This window comes from Sus scrofa, unplaced genomic scaffold, assembly GCF_000003025.6.
Source record: "Sus scrofa isolate TJ Tabasco breed Duroc unplaced genomic scaffold, Sscrofa11.1 Contig59, whole genome shotgun sequence".
Taxonomy (NCBI): Eukaryota; Metazoa; Chordata; class Mammalia; order Artiodactyla; family Suidae; genus Sus; species Sus scrofa.
The window spans coordinates 707,936-732,532 of NW_018085257.1; the positions used below are offsets into that span (position 1 = coordinate 707,936).

Consider the following 24,597-nt stretch of genomic DNA (forward strand, 5'->3'; position numbering starts at 1 on the left):
TCCAGACAGGGCTCAGATGTGTTGTTGCTGTGGCTGTGGTTTAGGCCAGCAGCTAAAGCTCAACTCCTAGCCTGGGAACTGCCATATGCTCAGGAGCAGCACCCTCAAAATTTAAAAACTAAAAAAAAAATCTTCTCTATCAAACATTCTCAGGAGTAGGAAGTGATCATGATCATGAACTTGGTAACAACTATGGTCACATTTATCTCCCAAGCATTTAAAAATACCTTGGAAACTTTGCTCATATGACCTAGTTCCTCCCTATCTTTAGTTACACAAATAGGCAGGACCTTAAGAATAAATATTTCAGGATTTGAAGGAGTCCACCTGCTCAGGTAACTGCCCACACCCATATACTTGCATCATTCTAGTTTGCCAATGTCTTATATATACCTTCAATTTCATTCAGTCCATCATTATATATTTGAGTCTGTGAAGCAGAGAAGAGTTTTCTTTCCCTGCATTTTACCAACAGTAGTAGTGAAATCACTTAAACAATCTCACATAGATATTGCATAGAGGAACATGGTCTTAAATATTGATTTTCTGATCATCATTTCACTACAGAGAGAGTCCACCCATTTTTCTTTATGGGTTGTAGAGAGGCTAAGGGGAAATATTAATAGTGAAAAGGTAAATGTTAAAATATGCCTGGGAGAGGAAACCAACATTAACACTCTCTAAGAATCTGTCAGCACATGCTTGCTCAAGACCAGGGAATTGCTCGGGGTTCATGGGGCTCAAGAGGGACCAGACACTTGACCCTCCTGCTAAGCACAGTCCTCTAACTGAAAGCTGCTAGGTCAGATGTAGCCCAGGATCTCACAGATCTCTTGCAGGAGAACCAGAGATCCTAATGACACCCAGAAGCTGCAATGCAATCAGAAGGAAACAATACAGACTTGGAATTTTGAGTCTATCAGCAGTGTCTGCAAAGAGGTGGCTGAGATATTGCTTAGTAGTGAGGAGGGGAAGATGTGTGTGATCTGGGGGTGGGGTAGGGCTCTAATTTTGAGATAGCATATGAGTGGGGCTGATTATTCTGTCTTCATTCCAAATATTGGCACATCCACAATCAAGACATGGAGAGTCAAGTGTTTGTGTCTCCAATAAGCTAAAATTAACTAAGTTCTTATGATGTGCTTAGCTTAAGCACTTTACATGCAAGATTTTTCAGCAATTAACGTGATCCCATGTAATAGCAGTGGATGCTGACATTCACCATGGCCAAACACAAGGCCACAAAGCTATTAAGTAGGGAAAATATAATGATTTGAGTGTAGAAGTACATGATTCCAGAAATGAGCATTTAATTTCTAAACATTTGATCAAAATTAAAGGAGTGTCAAAAACATTGGGCTTCCAGGGATCATGCCATCCCCCTCCTACTCAGCCCTGTCCAGCTACAGAGGCCTCCTTAATTGCCAGGCACCATCTCACCTCAGAGGATTTCTAGGTGCCAATCTCCATGCTTTTGCCCAGGTGTCACCATGACTTGCTTACGCATCCTCTCTAATGTTTTTTTTTTTTTTTTTTTGGATATTACCTTCCCAATGAGCTCTATCTGGACCACATGATGTTAAATTATGAACCGCACCCCGAGTACTCTTGCTTCCCATTTTTTATGCCTCCTATATTAATAACAGTTTTTACCCACAAAAAAATTATAATTTATTTATGTCAGTTATAGGGATCCACCCTGCATAGAGCTTCCATCCCAGTGAAGAAGCAATGGCATTTTAAATGTAAGTAAAGCTTATGGTGTGTTAGAATGTTAAAATCTGCTATGAAAAAAAGGACCATGATGTGCTGCATCAGAAATGCTGGAATGTAAACTCTACAGGGGATACCTTTCTTAAACTTGTATTCCCTGAATGTAAAAAATTGCCTGGCACATAATAGTCATGCAGTAAATATTTTTGTGTGTATAAATTATAAATTCACACATTTAGACTTTTCATATTAGAAGTGAGATCTATGGGGGAGACAAAACTCATTTTCCAAGATTAAAATTAATCTGATAGCTACAGACTCTTCTCAACACCAAAATCCAATTTAGGTGGAAAAACCAGGCTTCCTAGAGTAGAGTAACTTGGTAATTTGATTGGCTGCTCTCTGCTCCCATACTGTCTCAGGCACAATCAAACTGAAGTTTATTTAGGTTTCAGTAAACCATCCAATGTACTTTATTAGCAAGATACTGCATATAGAAGATAAACAATCTGGATTTTACTAAAAGCAAACATTAGAAATTAATGTTTGTAGCTCCAGAAGGCAAGAATCAAAGATGTGGAAGCAACCTAAACGTCCATCAATAGAAGATTTAATAAGGAAGATGTTGTACATATATGTAATATAATACTACTTGACATAAAACAGCATAAAATAATGCCATTTTTAACTCCCTGAATGGACCTAGAGATATCATATTAAGTAAAGTAAGACAGACAGAGAAAGACAAATATCATATGATATCACTAATATGTGTTATTTAAAAAAAATGACAGAAATGAACTTATGTACAAATCAGAAATAAACCTGCCAACATATTAAACAAGTTTGCTTACTAAAGGGAAAAGGGGGAGGGATAAATTAGGGGTTTGGGATTAACAAATACACACTCCTATATGTAAAATATATAACTAACAAGGATTGGGTGTATAGCCCAGGGAACTATAATCAATATTTTTACTAATATATAAGGAGAAAGAATCTGCATATATGTACATATATATGTTTATAATTGAGTATCTTTGCTACACACTTGGAACTAAGACAAAATTGTATGTCAACTATACTTCAATAAATAAAGTTTTAAAAAAATTAAAAAAACATGCCTAAGACAAGATGACCATAATAAAATTTAATGTATGTGAGTATATATATATATGTATAATTCAAAAGATCTGTAAAAATCTGAATATAATAATAATATAAAACATTGAAAAAAACAAAATTTGAACAAAGACATACACACAAAGGAGTTTGGTGAATTGAATTTCACAAGTTGAATGTGTGTTGAAGATAATTTCATATTTAGGTTTATGGAAGAATAAATGGACAAGAGATATGACCGAACAGAAAGATATTGATCAAAAAACAATGACAATTTAAATGTCAATGACTGTAAGAAAGTGCCAGATTTATGGGTGATCAACACATAACTTTTTTAAGGGATTTCTGACAAGGTCAGTGAGTGAAATAAGAACATGGTTAGGTGATTCTTACTTGGATAAAAGGTTTCTGTTTGAAAAGACTCCCCAGAGCCAATGCCATGTCTCTGTTTCTGAGGCTGTAGATGAAAGGGTTCAACATGGGGGTGACCACTGTGTACATCATGGAAGCAATGATGTCTTTGTCATGAGACTGGCCTGATGAGGAGGAAAGGTACACTGCCATCATTGTCCCATAGATCAGAGACACCACAGAGAAGTGGGAGCTGCAGGTGAACAAGGCTTTGCAGATCCCTTTAGTAGAGGGGATCCTTAGAATGGAGAAACCAAAGTGCCTGTAAAAGATGAGGATGTCCCTCTATGGGAAAATGACAACTGCAGCCCCTTCAGTGAATATGACCAGCTTATTTTTTTTTTTTTTTGTCTTTTGTCTTTTTTGCTGTTGTTGCTATTTCTTGGGCCGCTCCCACGGCATATGGAGGTTCCCAGGCTAGGGGTTGAATCGGAGCTGTAGCCACCGGCCTACGCCAGAGCCACAGCAACGCGGGATCCGAGCCGCGTCTGCAACCTACACCACAGCTCACGGCAACGCCAGATCGTTAACCCACTGAGCAAGGGCAGGGACCGAACCCGCAACCTCATGGTTTCTAGTCGGATTCCTTAACCACTGCGCCACGACGGGAACTCCCATGACCAGCTTATTGAGAGAGGTGTCTGAGCAGGACAGCTTGATTAGGTTGGAGAGGCTGCAGAAAAAAATGGAGGATGGTGTTATCAACACAGAAGGACCCCTGGGCCAGCAGGAGGAAGGTCATTTCCACAGGAGAGCCTTCCAGAGCCAGCCAACAGCATAGCATTCAGTCCTTCTCTCATAATGGTGGTGTAGTAGAGATGGTGACAGATGGCCACGTAACTGTCATAGGCCATCAACACGAGGAGGACATTATCAACACAACCAAAAAACATATAAAATACACCTTTGAGATGCACCCTGGTTAAAAAATGGATAAGTTCTGTTTATGCATGTTCATCAGCATCTTAGAGACAGTGACAGATGAAAAGGAGACAACTGTGAGGGCCAAGTGGCTGAGGAACAAGTGCATGGGGGTGTGGGGGTGAGGTCAAGCCTGAGGAGCAGTATGATAAGCAAATTCCCTGGCACTGTGGACAGGTACATGCCCAGGAACGGGGCAAAGAATATGCCCTGCTTCTCTGGACAGATGGGGAGCCCCAGGAGGAGGAACTCAGACACATGGCTCTGGTTCTCCCTCCTCATGTTCCTTTTCTCTCTTCTGGGAATGAGGATAACTGGGAAATTCCAGGAACTTAGAAGTATTGAGCTTAGCAGTTATCACAAGGTCACATGATTTCTCAGAGTGACTGTCTCAGCATTCAGAGATCTCATCACATTTCACTCACACACTGATGCCTCATTCAGTCTGGTGAGAGAAATGCAACATGATTTGTCTGGACACTGACACGGTCCCATGGAGAATGTATATGACTTTAATCAAAACCTTCTGTGGAAATAAGGAACAGCTCATTCTTTGTTTTACATAGTGGAGACACCATGATAGACAGTAGGGAGAGAGTAATACGGGATTGTTATGATAGACAATCCCTTTCATGGTTTATTCTCAGACTGCTTATGTGCTTCTGTCTGTTTTACACAACCACTCATGCATGGACACAAACACACACACGTACACAAACACACCACTTAAATCATTATTGGGAAAATTAGTGTACCATGTACAAAATAAAATTATCAACACATAACTCACTTATAATTAGGGTGACTAAGGGAAGGAAGGAAGAAATAAAAAGAAAGAAGAGAAAATAAAAGAAAGAAAAAGGAAGGAAGGGAGGAAGGATGGAATGAAAGGAGGGAGGAAGGAAGAAAAGGGGAAACATTATGACAGTCCTTCAAAAAACTAAACATAGACTTACCATATGATTCAGAAATTTAACTTCTGGTTATATAACCAAAGCAATTTAAATGAGAGGCTAAGAGTTGTTTATACAGCCGTTTTCAAAATAGCATTATTCACAGCAGCCAAAAGATGTAAACAACCCACGTTCTTTAAAAAATGAATGGATAAAAAAATGCAGTCTATACATACAATGGAATATTATCACCCTTAAAAAGGAAATAAATCCTGACACAGCCACAATATGAATGAACTTGAAGATGTTATGCTAAGTAAAATCATGCAGTCTTATGGTATTTCTAATGGTAAATACCATAAGAATCCATTATATATATGAGATGGATTGAGTCAAATTAATAGAGACAAAAAATGGAATGGTGACTGCCAGGAGGCTGTGGAGGAAGGAAAATTGGTATCTACTGTTCAATGGATACAGACATTCCATTTGGGATGATTAAAACATTCTGGAACTCCCAGTTGTGGCTCAGTGGTTATGAAATCAACTAGTAACCATGAGGATGTGGGTTTGATCCCTGGCCCTGATCAGTGGGTTAAAGATCCAGCATTGTGGTGAGCTACAGTGTAGGTAGCAGACACAGCTGGGATCCTGAATTGCTATGGCTGTGGTATAGACCAGCAGTTGCAGCTGTGAATCAACCACTAGCCTAGTAACTTCCAAATGCCATAGGTACAATCCTTTAAAAAAATAAGGTCTGTAGGTGGATGGAGGTCATGGTTGTATAATACCATGAAATATTTAGTGCCAGAGAAATGTGCACAAAACTATTGAAATGTTAAATTGGGTTATATATATTTTACCACAATAACAATGTTTTAATTTAAAAAAATGCAAAAGTTAATAAATCATTGACTACAAATAACAACCTAAAAGAGAATGACACAAAAAATAAATAAATCAGCTCATTCTTTGAGCAGGATGAGTAAGCAGACATCAGGAACTAAAGATGACAAAGATACAGGAAGCCATCAAGCAAGACCAAGTAGCCCACCAAAAATATGTATTTACATCTTGAGGTCTCCCTCTCACATCCAGGAAACAGTACAGGCCCCAACAGATGGCCCTTGAGGATTAGATTCACAGCACTGGACTCATTGCATTTTTAATAAATTTGCCAATAAATAGCTTCCTTCATATATGCCATTGTCTCTCTGTCTCTCCCCTTCCATCACCAGGGCTTTAAAATGGCTCAGTTTTGAGCATACATGCAAAGTGAGGGACATGAGAATTTGCCAGAAGAGGTGACCAAAGATCAGAGATATTACAAGTGCTGTAGGACCAGAGACCTATATCAGAATTCAGAGCTATCTTATTAACTAGACAAGATTTACACACAAACATACACTCAGCATGATGCATAGTGACACAAAACCAAACCCCAGGTGCTGCTCTTTGACTCTCTCTCAACCATACTCATCCTATTCAGAAGTGGCATGGTTGGTATGGATTCATACCAACTAACTTATAACCTTAAAATGAAATCTTCTGTCACACACAACTTAAAAAACATGCAAATAAGAACCCATCTACACTGCTGGTGGAGATGAAAAACGGTGTGGCCATTATGGAAAAGAGTATGGAGGTTCCCCCAAGACATTCAAAATAGAACTACCACATGATCCAGCAATCCCAATTCTGGGTGTACACCAGAAAGAACTGGAGTCAAGATCTCAGGGATGTGCCTACTCTCCCATGTGCATTGCAGCTCTGTGCACAATAGATAAGCTATGGAAACAAACTGAAAGTCCATCAACAGATAAATGGATAAATGTGGCATATACACAATGGATTACAATTTTTCCTTAAAAACAAAAAGAAAATCCTGACATTTGTGACTAGAATGAACCAGGAGTACATTATACTAAGTAAAATAAGTCAGTCCTACAAAGGTAAATATTGCATAATTTCACTTTGAGAAACTCATAGAATAAATGGCAGTTGCCAAGGGCTGGGGGAAGAGGAAATGGAGTGTTGTTATTCAATTGAAATAAAGTGTCAGTTATGTGAGATGAATTAGTTCTTGAGACCTGTTTACAGCATAATGACTAAAGTCAAAAATACTATTCTGTTCACATAAAACTTTCCTAAAAGAGTAGATCTCATGTTAAGATTTCTCACCACAACAAAAGGACACAAGTACATTTTGAGAGGAGGCAGATATATTGATGACATTGAGTGGGGTAGTTGCTTCACACATTTGTGCACATGTCCAAACTCCTCAAATTACATACATTAAATACGTGCAGTTTTGTGTATAACAAATACACCTCACAAGCTGTTTTTAAAAAAATATGCAAAGATCACATCCATTTGCCCACACAACTCACAAACCATACACACTCACACACACAGAAACTCCAATACACACATGAAGAATCACATGTGATCAAACCCAAAACACAAATAACATAAAAAGAAGCAACATGCAAACACTATTGCAGATTTCCAGCCACCATGGTCTATTATTAGCACTGTACAATAGGGCTTTCCACAAGGATGGAAATACTCTATAGCTGTGTTGTACATTACAGTTGCACCAGTATCCCATGGCTACTGGAAACTTGAAATATAGCTAGTGCAACTTAGGAACACAAATTTTAATTTTAGGGGATTTTAGTTTACTTTATTATTATGGCCACCTAAGGCTGGTGGCACCATGTAGGTCCATGTGTGAATCAGTCAATAAAAACACATAGTTATAAGGGCAATGTAAACACACATTTTATCTACCTCTTTTTCCTATTCCTCGCATCAATGCACACATCTAGGCCAAGTTGTTTTTCCCTACATTGTTCCAATCTGATCTGGCCCAGCCTGAAGACTCATCTCTTGTGCCTCCATAGGCTAAGGATATTTACCACTTCCCTGTCTGTTTGCAAGGAGAATAATGACCAGGAAAATCCACATTTACCAATAGGATTGAGACCACTGGGAACACACCCCAAGCTTCTGGTTAAAGAAGAAGACAACTGAGTTAATTGCCAAGTTTCTTGCCTTCCTCTTGAGATTCAGCCAGTGCAGGGACCAAAGGGGCTAGCTACAGTAGTTCTAGAAAATTTCTCTAATGTCAAAGACACCTTGGCCTCCCCTCTGCCTGCACATGAAGAGAAGGAGAGGCCATGAACACACTTGAACTTTGAAGAGACTACAATGGAATTGTCCACTCCATCCACTGAAGAATGGAACAGAGTACGACCAGCACTTGAGATCACACATCACTGATCCTGAAATGTGTTGGTGCTCATATCCCATCACCATAATTTATTCCATCCATATGAAACCATGAAAGACCCACAAAAGCCAAAATCATCTTAAGCAAAGGGGACAAAATTTTAGACATTACACTTCCTGATTGCAAACTATACTACAAATTTTAGAAATCAACAGTATGTTACTGATATAAAAACAGACACATAAAAAAAGGAACAGAATATGGAGCCCTGAAATAAATCCACACATATTTGCTCAACTCAACTTTGACATGGGAGCCAAAAATACACCTTGGGTAATGAGAGTCTTTTCAATAAATGGTGCCGAGAAACTGGATATCCACACACAAAAACATGAAGGTGAATCTCCAACAGTGAAAACAACTGTCTGTGCCATCCCATCCTGTGGACTAAAAATGCTTGCCACCTTCATTAGAAAAAACATGGCCATAAGGGACATAATCAGGTGCATTTCATAGTTCACAGCCATGTTCCAACAACATGGATGGTTCCAGAAAGTATTATGCTTTGTGAAATAAAGCAGAGAGACAATGATAAAATCATGATACCTAACTTATATCTGGAGTCTAAAAATCAAAACAACAAATCAACAAAACAAAATGAAAACACTCATAAATGCAGAGAAGAAACACGTGGTTGTCAGAGGGGACAATATCTTGGGAAAAGGGATGAAATAGATGATGGGGATGAAATAGGTGATGTGGATGAAGAGAAACAAAACTCCAGTAATAAACTATGGGGTGTAATATACAGCATAAAGAATATGATAAATAATACTGTAAAGACTTTTTGGGACAGAGAGTTACTAGATTAATAATTGTGATCATTTCATAATGTATGAAAATGTCAAATCACCATGTAACACACCAGAAACTAACATAATATTGTTTGTAAACTATATTTCACACAGCACGTGGACAAGACTTGAAGCCTGGACCCTCAGATTGAAAGTCTGATTCTATACTGACTGAGCTACTCAGGCCCTCCAAATTATATTTCTAGGTTTTGTGGGTTTTTCTGTGTATGTGTGTGTGTGTGTGTGTGTGTGTGTGTGTGTGTGTTTAGGTTTTCACCCATAGCCTATGGAGGTTCCCATGCTGAGGTTAAATCTCAGCTACAGCTGCCAGCCTATGCCACAGCTACTGCAATGTAGGATCTGAACCACGTCTGTGACCTACACCATAGCTCAGAGTAATGCTGATCTTTATGCTAATGGCTACCCCAGGGATTGAACATGCTTCCTCATGGATGCTTGTTGGTTTTTTTAACCAATGAGCCATCATGGGAATTCCAGAGGCCCTGAAAATTATATTTCAATAAAGAATTTAGTAAAGCTGCTTGGTGCTAGAATTCAGAAACTGTCATTCATAACACTGAAAAATTTTATGAACATCTGGGTCCTAGAATAAGGGCTTTACCTGTGTTTCCTAATTAATACCAAATATAGGCTTTAAATTCTCAGATTTCTTTCAAAAATTGCAGAATCTTCATTAAAAATTTGTGTTCTTCAGAGTTCCCTTTGTTTCTCACCAGGTTACCAACCCAGCTAATATCACTGACCTCACTCATTGGGTTAAGGATCCAGCATTGCCACAAGCTGCATTGTAGGCTGCAGATGTGGCTCGGATCCTGTGTTCCTGTGGCTGTGGGGTAGGCTGCCCTCTGCAGCTCCAATTCTACCACTAGCCTGGGAACTTCCATATGCCACTGGTACAGACCTTAAAAGGAAAAAAAAAATCCAATTTTTACTGAGTTTACCCTTGATCAATTTGTTGAGGTGGTCTTTGCCAGGTTCTCTACAGTAAGTTACTATATTAACCTGAGTTTCATTTGGTAGATACTTTGAGTTGTATAACCACAGCACTTTTCTTAATACAATTTCACCCAGTATATCTAACAGTCATTGATGATTCTTATATTGAACAAACTATTTCAGATGTGGTGGCCAAATGGTGGTTTTTCTATTTTGAGCAGATTTTCTATATTGATTAGCTGTATTCTCTATAGAAAGGAACTTCCCCTTACTCTGCATGTTTCTTCATTGACTTATTTATATAATCACAGACCCATTAATTCTTATTTATTCTCTCAGTTGTAACCCATTACTGATGTTATTCATTTTGAAGCTCTAATTATTCCATATTTGGCCAAGGGGAGCCCTTCCAGCTGGCTCCAGTGTTCCCATGGTTCATTGAGCACTTTTTATTTTCAGGCTCAGCAAAATCTCCCTGGCCTTATCCTGTCCTGGCCCCAGCCCTAGAATCAGCCATTTTTCTAAGTAACTTTGCTTTCTCTCAGAGGAGATTAATACTCAAAAATCAAATTAGCAATGGGATCCTGCTGTGTAGCACTGGGAACTATGTCTAGTCACTTATGATGGAGCTTGACAATGTAAGAAAATAGACTGTGTACATGTATGTGTAACGGGGTTACCATGCTGTACAGTAGGAAAAAGTGAATTGAGGAAATAATTATTTAAAAATAATAATTAAAAATCAAGAAAATCAAATTTGGAATTATATATTTTCATTGCGTATAAAGCTTCTAAATGATCTCAGTGTATACAGCCAGGAAGCATAAAAGAAACACAGAATGTATAAACTAAAACAAGTAAAGTCATGGTTACCCATAAGAGATGGGTCAGCAGTGGAACAGAAAGAATGGTAGATGGGGACCAGACAGATATTAATATATAATTTCAATCTGTTTATGCATATTACAACCTATGAGTTAAAACTGGTATCTTCAATTCTAGCTTTACACCATAGAGTTCTTTCTAGCCTCTCTTTTTCCATGTACATTGCACCTTTCCCCCAGTGATGACTCAGTCCTTTTTTCAGGACAAGTTTATTTATTTGCTAAATCTTCAAATATATGTAATTTCAGAATATAGATCTGAAACCACTGTTAAGGAAAAACTTACTTCACTTCAAAAATTTTGCTTACAAAAAATGTGCTTCTGTTTCTGTGAGAGTATTTTATAGATGAAATTCACTGTTCAATTATTAATCACTTTATTTTCCCCTTTAGATTATTAACTCAAAATATACTTAGCCTCATTTTTTATTTTATTCCGTCTTGCTTTATGTTCCATCACTTTGTTTTTATTTTTTAGTACGTAAAAGATAACACAGTCAAAACTATACAAATAAATATAGTCATTGCCCCATTTTTTCTTTCTTATTCCCACACCACCCCTGTAGGTAAGCAGTCTCATTAATTTCAGATTGATTCCTCATGTGTTTCGTCTTCTGAATGGGAATATGTGTGTATATATTATTTCCCCTCCTTTTTAACATAGGAAGTAGCATGCTATAGATGCTCTTTAATGCATTGCTTTTTTCCATTTAATAATGCATCTTGGAAATACCTCCATATTGATTCACAGGAACCTTTGCCAGTATTTTTTTCATAGCTGTGAAGTACTCAACTGCACTGATCTTCCATAGTTCCCTTTTGCAGCCCTATAACAAAATATCAGTAATGAATTTACTAAATGCCACCTAATTGTATAACTCAAAGGATTAAAGTAGTAAATTCATGTTGTGCCATAAATTATACAATAAATTTTTTAAGAAAAAGCAAGTCATAATCTCTACATAAGCAGAGAAGAATAATAAAATAATAATAATGTATGAATAATAAGTGAATGGAGAGTATATGGAATAACAAATTATAAGAGAAGTGAGAATAAATATGAAATCAGATGTCTCAATTAGAATACATATAGAAACATGAAAATAATTCAAATACTTTCTGATTATATTATATGTTAATAGATTCAATTCTCCAGAAATAATATGATTTTTAACCTACATAAAAAGAGCAAAACTCAACTTTACACTGTTAAGAAATAACAATTTCCAGATATAAAGACATAAGAAAGTTTAAAGTGATGGAAAAGAAATACATGTAAAATGTGAAAGATTTATATGATCTTAAGAGAAATTTGGGAAATAAAAAAAGAGAAAAAGAAAAACATGTAAAAAAAACAAAAAACTGGTATATCTAAACAATATCAGAGGATGTAAATGAGATGTGAGTGTAGAAGCCATGGCTAAAAAGACATCTGCCCTCACTATAAAGGCAATGGTGTGCTGTTTAATGAATAAGAAATCTCCCTATCATAGCAGAGAATTACTTGTAGCATTAGCCAATTTCCACAGTGTAATTATGCCAATCATGGCTGATTTTAATCCACAACAATGGTGTCATTGATTTTGGAGTTGCAAACAGTTGTTAACAATCAGCTTGCAGCCAATGCAAACCAATTTCAGCACATCTTAAAGAGAAGAATCAGTTCACAAGAAGCAGAACATGATGCTAAATCAGTGTGTTATCAATAACCTAATATAAAAAATATATAAGCAAAAGTTGATGTATCTAAAATCAAAAAGACAAAACCACAATCATAATTATGTGACATATTCAGCATAGGATTTTTTACATATCATATGAGAGATGATTAAAAAGCAAACAAAAAATTAAAGATAAGGGATATTAACATTACAGGTAACAAGGTGGACCTTATCAACATATTAAAACTATATATGACCACTGAATGCATATTCACTTGAAGTTACAGAGTTGCCAAACTTATGGTAATTTTAAGAGAAACATCTCACTGTGCTCATGACTTCAATAAGAGGTTTTAGTGATTGTCACTTCAAGAAGTAAGCCCTATTGACAAATACCTCTAAGGCCTGTTTTATGTCTCTGTTCTTGAGGCTGGAGATGAAGGGATTCTGCATGGGAGTAACTAACTATTGCATTCACAACAGAAGCAATTATGTCTTTGTCATTTGAGTCCCAGGATGAGGAGAAAAAGTAAACACTAGCAAGTGTCCAGTAGTATAAAGACACCACAAGGAGATGGAAGCCACAGATGGAACAAACTTTTAAGAGTCTCTTGGTGGAAGAGACCCTCAGAACTGTGGTTCACATATGAATATATGATCACAAGATACTACTCAATGGCAGGATGAAAAGTGTACCTCCCATAGTAGAGACGACCAGCTCACTGTGGGATGGATCTAAACAGCTCAACTTCAGGAGGGCAGCAGGGTCACAAAAGAAGTGGGAGATGGTATTTTATGCACTGAAGGACAGTTGGACCAAGATGAGGGTGTGCAACAGGGCATGGATACAACCAAGGAACCAGGACCCAGCTGCTAAGGAGACACACGGTTCCTGCCTCATGATGGTGCTGTAGTGGAGAGGTTGACAAATGGCCACATACCTGTCATGATCCATCACTGAGAGAAGAAACTTGTGAAGACAACCAAAAAGTGAGAAAAATATATCTGGGAAGTGCACCCTGCATAGGGGACAGATTGCTGCTGAGTTTGCCTGTTCATCAGCAATTAGGGACAGTGACAATTGAAAGGGAGACATCTGTGAGGGCCATGTGACTGAGGAAGAAAGATATGCAGGTGTGTCAGAGACCCTGAATTCATGATTGTGGCCACCACACTAGGTCACCCACTTTCTCATGGAGAAAAATAATGAATGCCTCCATTTCTTTTATGAAATAGTTTTGCCAAAGCAAGTGATGTATCCTCAACATTCACCATGATTCCTTTTGATGAAAAACTTCAAATTCATTTTTTTACTTTTTAGTCTACCATGTTTATGACACCAAGCTATTCATTGGACATAGAAGAATAAATTAAACATACAGGACCTCTTCCCTCAGGAGACTATCCCTCAAGGGCACACCTGACCTAGGACTAACTAATTTGGGAACATGAAGCCAGATTTTCTGTGTTATGATTTTGGTCCCACCACTTTCTTGCTGTAGCCCTTCAGATGCTAAATTTCTATGGCCTCAGATTGTGCTTCTATTATTTCAAGATGCCAAAGAGTTAACAAAATGATTGTAATTCATTAGGCATTAATATCTAAGAACACTTTCATGCATAAAATAAACACCAAAGCTTGCATGCATTATTTTTATGAGTATCTACATACCCCCCAAAATGTATCAAGTTCATGAATTTAATGAAATGGTATTATGAGGTGGTCTTCATAAAGCACAAAGAAGCTGACCTAAAATTTGTGTTAACTTATCTGAGCTCTCACACTCTTCAGGTGAGTTTCTGAGCTCATATCCTATCGCTGGGGTAAGTTCCATTCTCCAACCTGTCTTAGTGCATGTTAATCTTCTTGCCAAGAAAGAAACCTTACTTTAGTGCCTGTACCTCCATCCATTTCCATATACAACTGATACACCAAGTTGTCTCAGATCTGGATATTCATCATTAGGAATATACTTGAGACCCGAGATGGGGTCTGAGAGATGAGAGATCCTGAAGGATTGGGGTGTCTCTTAGAAGTCAGTACCTGATTGATCAGCACTATTTCCAATATTGATCTTCACAGTGATAATAACTGACAGTTAATGAACACAATGGCAGGCAAATATATTTTCTCCATGATTGCCTCACTGAACATTTCAAGAGTCCTAGGAGGAATGCTATTAAAACGTCACTATTGGGAGTGCTTGCTGTAGCTCAGTGTGTTAAGAACCTAACAAGTATCCATGAGGATAGTGGTTGAAACCCTGGAATCCCTCATGTGTTAAGGGTCCAGGAGGGTGGCCATGAACTGCAGTGTAGGCTGAAGACAGGGATCAAATTTGGCATTGTTGTGGCTGTGGTGTAGGCCAGGAGCTGCAGTTCCAATTTGAACCCAAGCCAGGGAACTGACACATGTTGCAGGTTGGTCCTAAAAAAATGAAAAAAATATAAAACTGCACTATCAACATTCTAAGAAGGACTAGGACATGAGCATGATCAGAGAATTAGTAACAGCTCTAGTCACATTTCTCTCCAATGTTTTTAAATATATACTGGAAGTTTTGCTTCTATGACTACTGTTTCTCCCTCTCTCTCTTTTTTTTAGTATATACAACTATATACATTGTTATTATTTTTTTAGTTAGACAAAAAGGCAGGACTTAAATAAGTATTTGAAGGAGTACTCCTGCTCAGATAACTATCCACACTCATATTCCTGCAGCCCTTCAGTTTGCCAATGGCTTTCCTATGTCTTCAATATCATTCAATCCATCATGTTTATTTCTGTCTGGGAAGCAGAGAACAGTGTTTCCCCCTGCATTTTACCAACAGGAGTAGTGAAGATGCTTAGACAATATTACATAGTTATTGAGCAGTGTAACCTAGTCATGGACATTGATTTTCTAATAATTTTTCACTGCAGAGACTCCACCCATTTCTATTTACGGGGGGTAAAGAGCTAAGTTCAAATGTTAAAAGTGAAAAGGTAAAGGACAAAATATGCCTGGAAGAGGAACATGATATTAACACTGTGTAGGAATCTGTCAGTAGATGTTTGCTCCAGACCAGGGAGTTGCCAGCGGTTATAAATTGACTCAGTTCATGGGACACAAGGAGGAGCAGGGACTTGAAAATCCTGTCAAGAGCTTGCTTCTCCTTGAAGGCTGCTGGGACAAACTTAGCCCAGGATCTCACAGATCTCCTGCAGGAGTACCAGAGCTCCTAATGACACCCATGAGCTCTAATGTGACCAGATAGGAACAATACAGAATTAGTACTATGATTCCATCAGCACTGTGTGCAAAGAGGTGGGTGAGAAATAGCTCAGTAGTGAAGAGGAGACAGTGTGTGGCCTAGGGCTGGGGCCTTGAGAGAGACTATGGATCAGCTTAGTTTTTCTGTCTTCATATAAAACACATCCCCTGCAAAATAAGACATGGAGAGTCATGGGTTTGGGGCTCCATGAGGCTACAATTTGCTAAGTGCTTACAATGTTCCAAGCTTTTTAAGCACCTTACAGACAAGATCTGTCAGCAATTAGTACAATCCCATGTAAGAGCACTGGATGCTGAGAATCATAACATCCAAACCCAAGACACCAAGCTATTAATAGGGGAAATTATAAAGATCTTATTGTCAAAGTACATGATTCTGGAATTGAGGATTTCATTTCTAAATGGAGTGACCAAAATTGAAGCAGAATGTCAAAAATCCTGGGCTTCCAGGGGCCCTGCTGGAGTAGTCAAATCACAGAAAAATGGATGTCAACAGCTCTGCAAAGTCAGGTTCATATGGAGCTGCCTGTGTAGATTTTGGTCTCAGACAGGTGGAAGGTAAAAAATGAGAGAATCTCTCTCCTCTCTCTCTCTCTCTCTCTCTCTCTCTCTCCTCTCTCACACACACACACACACAGATACTATATCTCCTCTGTGATGAAAGTCAGTTTTGGGTTTGCTACACAAAAGTACTCAATACTATCACAGACACACACTTGCTAGATTTCTCTGGCTTATACTCACTAGATAAATACAGTCAGAGTGTAAGTCAGCTTTACATAAATACATGCAAAATTCAAAAACAAAATATACATGTACAACACAGTTACACACACAAATTGTAAACATCCTAGTTTACACAAGAAGTCATACATATTTGCATCACTAGCAGTACACAAGGTCTTATACACAGCACACAAGCAGCAGGTTAATGTAAAATAAACACCCACTGAGGAAATGTCCAGGTGTCTGTTATCTCTGTATATCCTATTGTGTCTCAGTCAGTGTATTTGTCAGTTACATATACACACAGAGACTCTTAAAACACAACACACACAGACATAAATATGCCTAATGTCTCTGATGGTCACACACACACTTACACATAAACACACATTCATGACTGGGGAAGTTCCTGGGCTCCTCTGAGATATACCTGTGCTCTGAGTAAAAATAGCTTCTCCTACTTTCTATTACCTGAATCTTCACTATTTGTCAGAAGACCCAGGATCCAAAGAAAAAGAGCAAACCTTGGAGGCCTGAGGATTGTACAGACTCTAATGTTGGTTATTCAGCTTCAAAATGATGCACAAGGAGATCTTTTCTCCACCTAAAGAAACCCCAGAGGGAATACCCCCTATGCCCCAAAGAGAGAAGCCATCCACTGGGACAACTTCCCAACTCCTTCCTGGCTTCTTGGGAAGGAGGATGATTGGGGTCCAAAGGGGCTGAGCTGTACTCAGTTTCACAAGAGAAACTGTCCCTGATATCAGTGGTACCTTAAGCTTCTGGCCAAGTCTCTGATAAGAAGTAGGAATGTCCCATTGCCCATGGCCTCTGTGTCATCAGCACAGCTTCTCACAACAGCAGTGAATGGCACAGGCAGTTGAAGGGCTTCTGCAATTTCCCCAACACAGGTTTTCATTAGATCACAAAGGCTGTTAAAATGTGCATGTCTCCCCATTCCCCTGGAAGTATTTGTAGGGCACAGTCTATGCCTTGTTCAGGAGAAGGGGATTTGAATATAAAACTCTGGAAAAAAGACTCTGGGTACTTCCCCTACTAAGAAAGCCTACTTGAGCAATATATCCAAGGCCACTGGGACTCAATTTCTAAAAAGAGGAAATAATAGTCATAATCTTTCTGTGACTTTGAAGGATGGTTAAATGAGCACCTAATGTAAACTTACTAAATGTTAAGGTTTATTGTCTGTCTTTGTATCACTAGAGATCAGCTATGGCTCACAACAGGCAATTCTGATTGGTAACTGTTGAATGAATTATTCTCTTCATTCATTCACTCATTCCCTTAAATAATCATTAAGGTTCCCACAAATGTAATACTGATATATTCTCTAGAGACATAGATAATAATATAATCAGGAATACTTCTTACAACACACATCCAAGTGGGTGGTAATGCAGGAAAGTAATTCAGGCAAAATGAATGGCAGGTAAATGGTGACAAGTGCTGTAAAATGATGAGAATCATGCATGGAGCAGGGAGACACAAGAAGTTAAAAAAGACTGTATTTTTCCCATTTTATATTCTTGCCTCCTTTGTCAAAGATTAATTGATAAAAGGTGTCTTGGTTTATTTCTGGGTTCTCTATTCTGTTCCATTAGCCTTTGGGATGGATTAGTGATGGGATCCTGCTATGTAGCACTGGGAACTCTGCCTAGTCACTTACAATTGAATACTTAACATGAGAAAAAAATGTATACATGTATGTGTTACTGGGTCACCATGCCGTAGAGTAGAAAAAAATATATATATATATATAAATACATGATAGAAAAAAATAAAAAAAGAAGTTAAAAAAATACCCCAGTGTTACAGGATTCCTTCTAAAGAAACAGACACCCCTTCAATCAAATGGCTCTGGGTCTATAAACTAGTTTAACCACTGCACACCTATTAGACCAGCTAAAATTGAAAGGATTTCTGCTCTCAGTGTCATTAAAGATATGATTGAACTGGAACTCTCATACACTGCTCGAACATAGTTTGAACATTTTTTTTAATGGTAAACATTTACATAGCACATGACGAGGTATTAGTCTAAGTAAAAAGAATGTATATATTTATACATAGGTTTACACAAGTATGTTCATTAGAGCCTTAGGAAATAGCCATAAGCTGGAAACACCCCAAGTGTTCATCCATGGATTTACTGTTAGTAATGCATAGACTTACTATATAGCACAGGAAACTATACTCCACAATTTGTAGTAACATATCAGGAAAAAAATCTGATAAGAATATATTTGTCTGTTCGTGTATGTATATCTTATCACTTTGTTGTACACATGAAACAAACACAACCTTGTAAATGAACTGCATTTTGATTAAAAGTCTAATGAAAGTTTAAAAGAGATAAACAGAAACATTTTAAAAATTTAAAATAATTAAAAATTTTACAGTAATAAAAAAGTTAAAAGAAATTGTACATGTGCATTGATGGAACGGCCCTGGTATATCCATACAATGGAATGCTACTCAGCAATGCAAAGAATGAACTACTAATACATAGTAGAACATGAGTGCATCTAAAAATGCTTATGCTGAGTGAAAGAGTCAGCAAGAAAAGACTATACACTGTATGATTCCATCAAAATAAGCTTCTAGGAGATGAAAACTAATTCATGTGACAAAAACAGGTCTGTGGTTCCCTGGGGGACAGGTGGGAGGAGCACAGGGATGACAGGAGGGTAGACATCAGGGAGAATCACAATCTTGACAGCAGTGGTGATAATTTCATGGGTGTGTATATAGGTCAAAACTAGTCAAAGCATATACTTTATTTAAAATTTTTAAATTGTTTATTTACCCAATTCATTTTTTCCCACTGTATAGCATGGTGAAACAGTTACATATACATGTCTTTACATTGCTAAAACTGCAGGAATTTGCACATTATAAATCAACTGTACATTTTAATTTTTTTAAAAAAATAGATGCAGACTATTTTTTTTAAATTTTTAAAAAGTATAGTTGGGGAGTACCTGTCATAGCTCAGTGGTTAATGAATCCAACTGGGAACCATGAGGTTGCAGGTTAGATCCCTGGACTCGCTCAGTGGGTTAAGGATCCAACATGGCTGTGAGCTGTGGTGTAGGTCACAGTCATGACTCGGATCTGGCATTGCTGTGGCTCTGATGTAGGCTGGAGGCTACAGCTCTGATTAGACCCCTAGACTGGGAACCTCCATATTCCATGGGTACAGCCCTGGAAAAGACAAAAAGACTAAATAAATAAATAAATAAATAAATAAATAATATAGTTTATTTATAATGTTGTGCAAATATCTGGAGTATAGTAAAGTGACCCCATCATATATATGTATGTGTATTCACATAACTTTTCTTATATTATCTTCCATCCTGGTCTACCCAAATAGACTGGGTATAGTTCACTGTGTGATACTGTAGGATCTCATTGATTATCCATTCTAAATGTGAGAGTTTTAATCTACTAACCCCAAACTCCCACCTTCCACAACTCCCTTTTGCCCTTGGCAATCACAAGTCTATGAGCATGCTTCTGTTGTATAGATAGTTCATTTGTGCTATATTTTAGATTCCACATATAAGTGTATCATATGATTTTTGTCTGTCTTACTTCATTTAGTATGAGACTACCTAGTTATATCATGTTGCTGCAAAGGGTATTCTTTTCTATAGCTGAGTAGTATTTCATTCTCTCTCTATAACACATCTTTGTATCTCTTCATGTCTTGATGGAAAGGTATATTATTCCAAGTCCTAGCTATTGTGAGCAGTGCTTCTGTGGGCATAGTGGTGTATCTTTTTGAATTGTAGTTTTATCTGGATATATCCCAGGAGGGGGATGGCTGGATCATATGGTGGTTCTGTATTTGGTTTTATGGGTCAAATGGTATATTTTAGCCATATGAAGTTTATGTCATTTATACCTCCAAAAATCAGGGTATTCTTAAAGAAACAATAAAATCAACTATAATGCTTAATTTTATATGTCAACTTGGTGAGACAACTTGGCTACTCAACTTGGAGATGCTGCAGCACCCAGACATTTGGTCAAACTTAATTCTAGATGTTTCCATGAAGGTATCTTTGTGGGTGAGATTAACACTGTGATCTGCAGACTCTGAATAAAACAAACTGTCCTCCATAATGAGGCTTCTCATTATACAGTCATTTAAGGACCTTAAGAAAAAGAATGACCTCCCACAAAGAAGAGGCATTTCTGTCAGTAGCCTGCCTTCAGTCTCAAAACTGCAAATTTTCCCTGGGTTTTCAGCCTGCCAACCTACCCTTCAGACTTTACACTTGCTAGCTTCCACAATTATGTTAGCTAATTCTGTAAAATAAAACTCTCACTCTCTTATTTCTTCTCTTTTGGACACCCTATATCATATGGAAATTCCCAGGCAGGGACCATTTCAGACCCACAGTAGCCACCTATGCCACTGCTGTGGCAATGGGATTCTTTAACCCACTGCAGAGACAACACAAACCCTTAATGCCACAACTGGAACTCTTTTTACACACACAAACACACCCTATTTTTTTTTCACTTCTCTGGGTAATCTTGACTAATACACCTACCATGACATCAGGTGCCCTATAAATCAAGCCCTCTGATATCTCTGAACTAATCACCCACCACCCCTCCACCACTTAGTCCTGAACAGCTACAGAGGCTCCATTATTGTCCCTGGGATAGGCCAGTCACCATCTCCCCTCAGAGTGTTTCTAGGTGCTGATCTCCATGCTTTTCCCAGGCAGCCCCATGGCTCACTTCCCAGTCCTTGCAACTGTCTTTGGATGTTACCTTCCCAATGAGCTCTACCTAGACTACAATGTATTAAATTATGAACCCCACCCCAGAATTCTTGCTCCCCTATTCACCTTTTTTTTGTTTTTGTAGGGGCAAATCCCCAGCATATGTAATCCCAAGCTAGGAGTGGAATCAAGTGTAGATTCTGGCCTATACCACAGCCACAGCAAGGCAGGAATGGAGATGGGTCTGTGACCTAAACCAGAGCTCACAGAAATGTTGGATCCTTAACCTGCTAAGTGAGGCCAGGTATTGATCCCTAGTCCTCATGGAGACTTAACTGGTTCATTACCACTGAGCCATGACAGGAATTTCTGCTCCCCCCTTTTTATGCCTCCTTATATTCACAGAAGTTTTTACTTATGAAAAACATAGAATTTGTATATTTCCTAGACATAGAAACCCATCTTCCATAGAACTTTCATCCCAGGGAAGAAACAAAGACAATTTTTAAAATGAGTTAAGTTTAGGATGTCTTAGAAGGTTAAAACCATCTATGGAAAAAAATGGGAAGGATGAGCTGGATCAGAGGTGCTTGAAAGTAACCTCTACAAGGGTATACATTTTTTTTAACCTGTATACTCAAAACATAGAACATTGCCTGGCACATGGTAGTCATGCACTAGATATTTTTGGGTGCATAAATTATAAATTCATGCATTTAGCTTTTTCATATTAGAAGTGATATATCTGGAGAAAAGACAACCCTCATTTCCTGGACTAAAATTAATACAATAGCTATAGACTGTTCTCAATACAAACATCCAATTTAAGTGGGGGGGGGATTTAGTCTTCCTGGAATGAGGAAATGGATAATTGGATTGACTACTCTGTGCTCCCCTATTTTCAAAAGCACAAATTAAAGTTTAATTAGGTTTAGCAAACCATCAAAAGTACTTTATTAACTTGATACTGCAATCACATAAGCGTTTTGAACTTTACTAAAACAAAACATTAGAATCTTAACTGAATGTTTGTAGTGTTGGAAGGCAAGAAGCCAAGACATGGAATCAACCCAAATGCCCATCAACAGAGGAATGATAAAGAAGATGTGGTACATATATATAATGGAATACTACTCAGCCATAAGAAGAATAAAATAATGCCATTTGTAGCAACATGGATGGAGCTACAGATTATCATACTAAATGAAGTAAACCAGACAGTGAAAAATGTACATCATATGATATTGCTTATTTTATTGCTAATTTTTTTCTAAAAAAATGATATGGGAAGTTTCCATTGTGACACAATGGAAATTAATCCAACTAGTATCCATGAGGATGTGGGTTCAATCCTTGACTTTGTTCATTGGCTCAGGGATCCAGCATTGCCCTGAGCTGTGGTATAGGTTACTGATGTGGCTTGGATTTGGCCTTGCTGTGGCTGTGGTGTAGGCCAGCAGCTGTAGTTCTGATTGAACCCCTAGGCTGGAATTTCCACGTGCCATGGGTGCTACCCTAAAAGCACAAATGAACCTATACACAGAACTGATATAGAAAAACAGATATAGAAAACAAACTTATTGGTTACCTAAAGGGAAAGGGGGATGAACAAATTATGAGTTTGGGATAACATATACACACTGCTGTATATATAATAGATAACTAACAGGACCAATTGTATAACCATGGAACAGTACTCAATATTTTGTGATAACATATAAGGGAAAACAACCTGAAAATATATTTATATATACTATATATTATATAAAAAACTTAATCACTTTGCACTACACCTGAAACGCCACATTGTAAGACAAATGTACTTCTAAATAATTAATTAAACAATTTAAAAACAATGCCCAAGAATAGATTATCACAATAAAATCAAAAATATATATACTTCAAAAAATTTGTAAAAAGTAAAATGTAATTATAACATAATACATTGAAAAAAATTTAAACATACTACATATATACACAAAGATATTGGTGTTTTGAATACCATCAAAGTTGAATGTATATTGTGGGTAATGTCATATTTAGGGTATGGAAAAATAAATGGAAAAGAGATATGACTAAAGGGGAAGAGATTGATCCTCCAACAATGACAATTTAAAGGACAGTGAGGAAAGTGATAGAGACATGGTGACCAAGGCACCATTTTTAAGGCATTTATAACAATGTCAGTGAGTAAATAAGAACTTGGTTAGGTGATACTCACTTTACAAAAACGTTACTGTTTCTGAAAAGAATCCCCAGAGCCAATATCATGTCTCTGTTTCTCAGGCTGTAGATGAAAGGGTTCAGCATGGGGGTGACCACTGTGTACATCATGGAAGCAATGATGTTTTTGTCATGGGACTGTCCTGATGAGGAGGGAAGGTACACTGCCATAATTGTCCCATAAAATAGAGACACAACTGAGAGGTGGGAGCCACAGGTGGACAAGCCTTTGCAGATCCCTTTAGTAGAGGGGATCTTCAGGATTGAGACACCAATGTGGCCATAAGAGACCAGGATGCCACTCAATGGCAAAATGAGAAATGCAGACCCTAGAGTGAATATGCCAGCTCATTGAGAGAAGTGTCTGAGCAGGACAGCTTAAGCAGGGAAGAAAGGTCACAGAAGAAGTGGGGGATGATGTTGTCAGCACAGAAGGACAGTTGAGCCAGGAGGAGGGTATGGGTCAGTGCATAGGCACAGGAGAGGACCAGGAGCCAACCAATAGACAAAAACACCTATCTTCCCTCATGATGATGGTGTAGCGTAAAGGGTGACAAATGGCACATACCTGTCATAGGCCATCATTGAAAGAAGTAAGTTATCAATGGAGGCAAAAAATATGAAAAAATACATCTGTGTTACACACCTGTATAGGGGATGGATTGATCCTGGGTCTGCATGTTCATCAGCATCTTAGGGACAGTGACAGATGAAAAGGAGACATCTGTGAGGGCCAAGTGGCTGAGGAAGAAGTACATGGGGGTGTGGAGGCGAGGTCCAGCCTGTGAGCAGGACGATGAGCAGGTTCCCCAGCACAGTGGTCAGGTACATGCCCAGGAATAGGGCAAAGAAGATGCCCTGCTGCTCTGGCAGATGGGGAGCCCCAGGAGGAGGAACTTGGATATGTGGCTCTGGTTCTCCCTCCTCATGCTCCTCTCCTGTCTGCTAGTGAAGGAGGGGAG

General features: G+C 38.2%; 2 pseudogenes; both read right to left on the bottom strand.

Moving 5' to 3' along the window:
* Positions 1-13,014: 13,014 nt before the first annotated feature.
* Positions 13,015-13,606, bottom strand: LOC110258944 (annotated as a pseudogene).
* Positions 13,607-23,629: 10,023 nt separating this feature from the next.
* LOC110258945 lies at positions 23,630-24,268 on the bottom strand (annotated as a pseudogene).
* Positions 24,269-24,597: the final 329 nt, after the last annotated feature.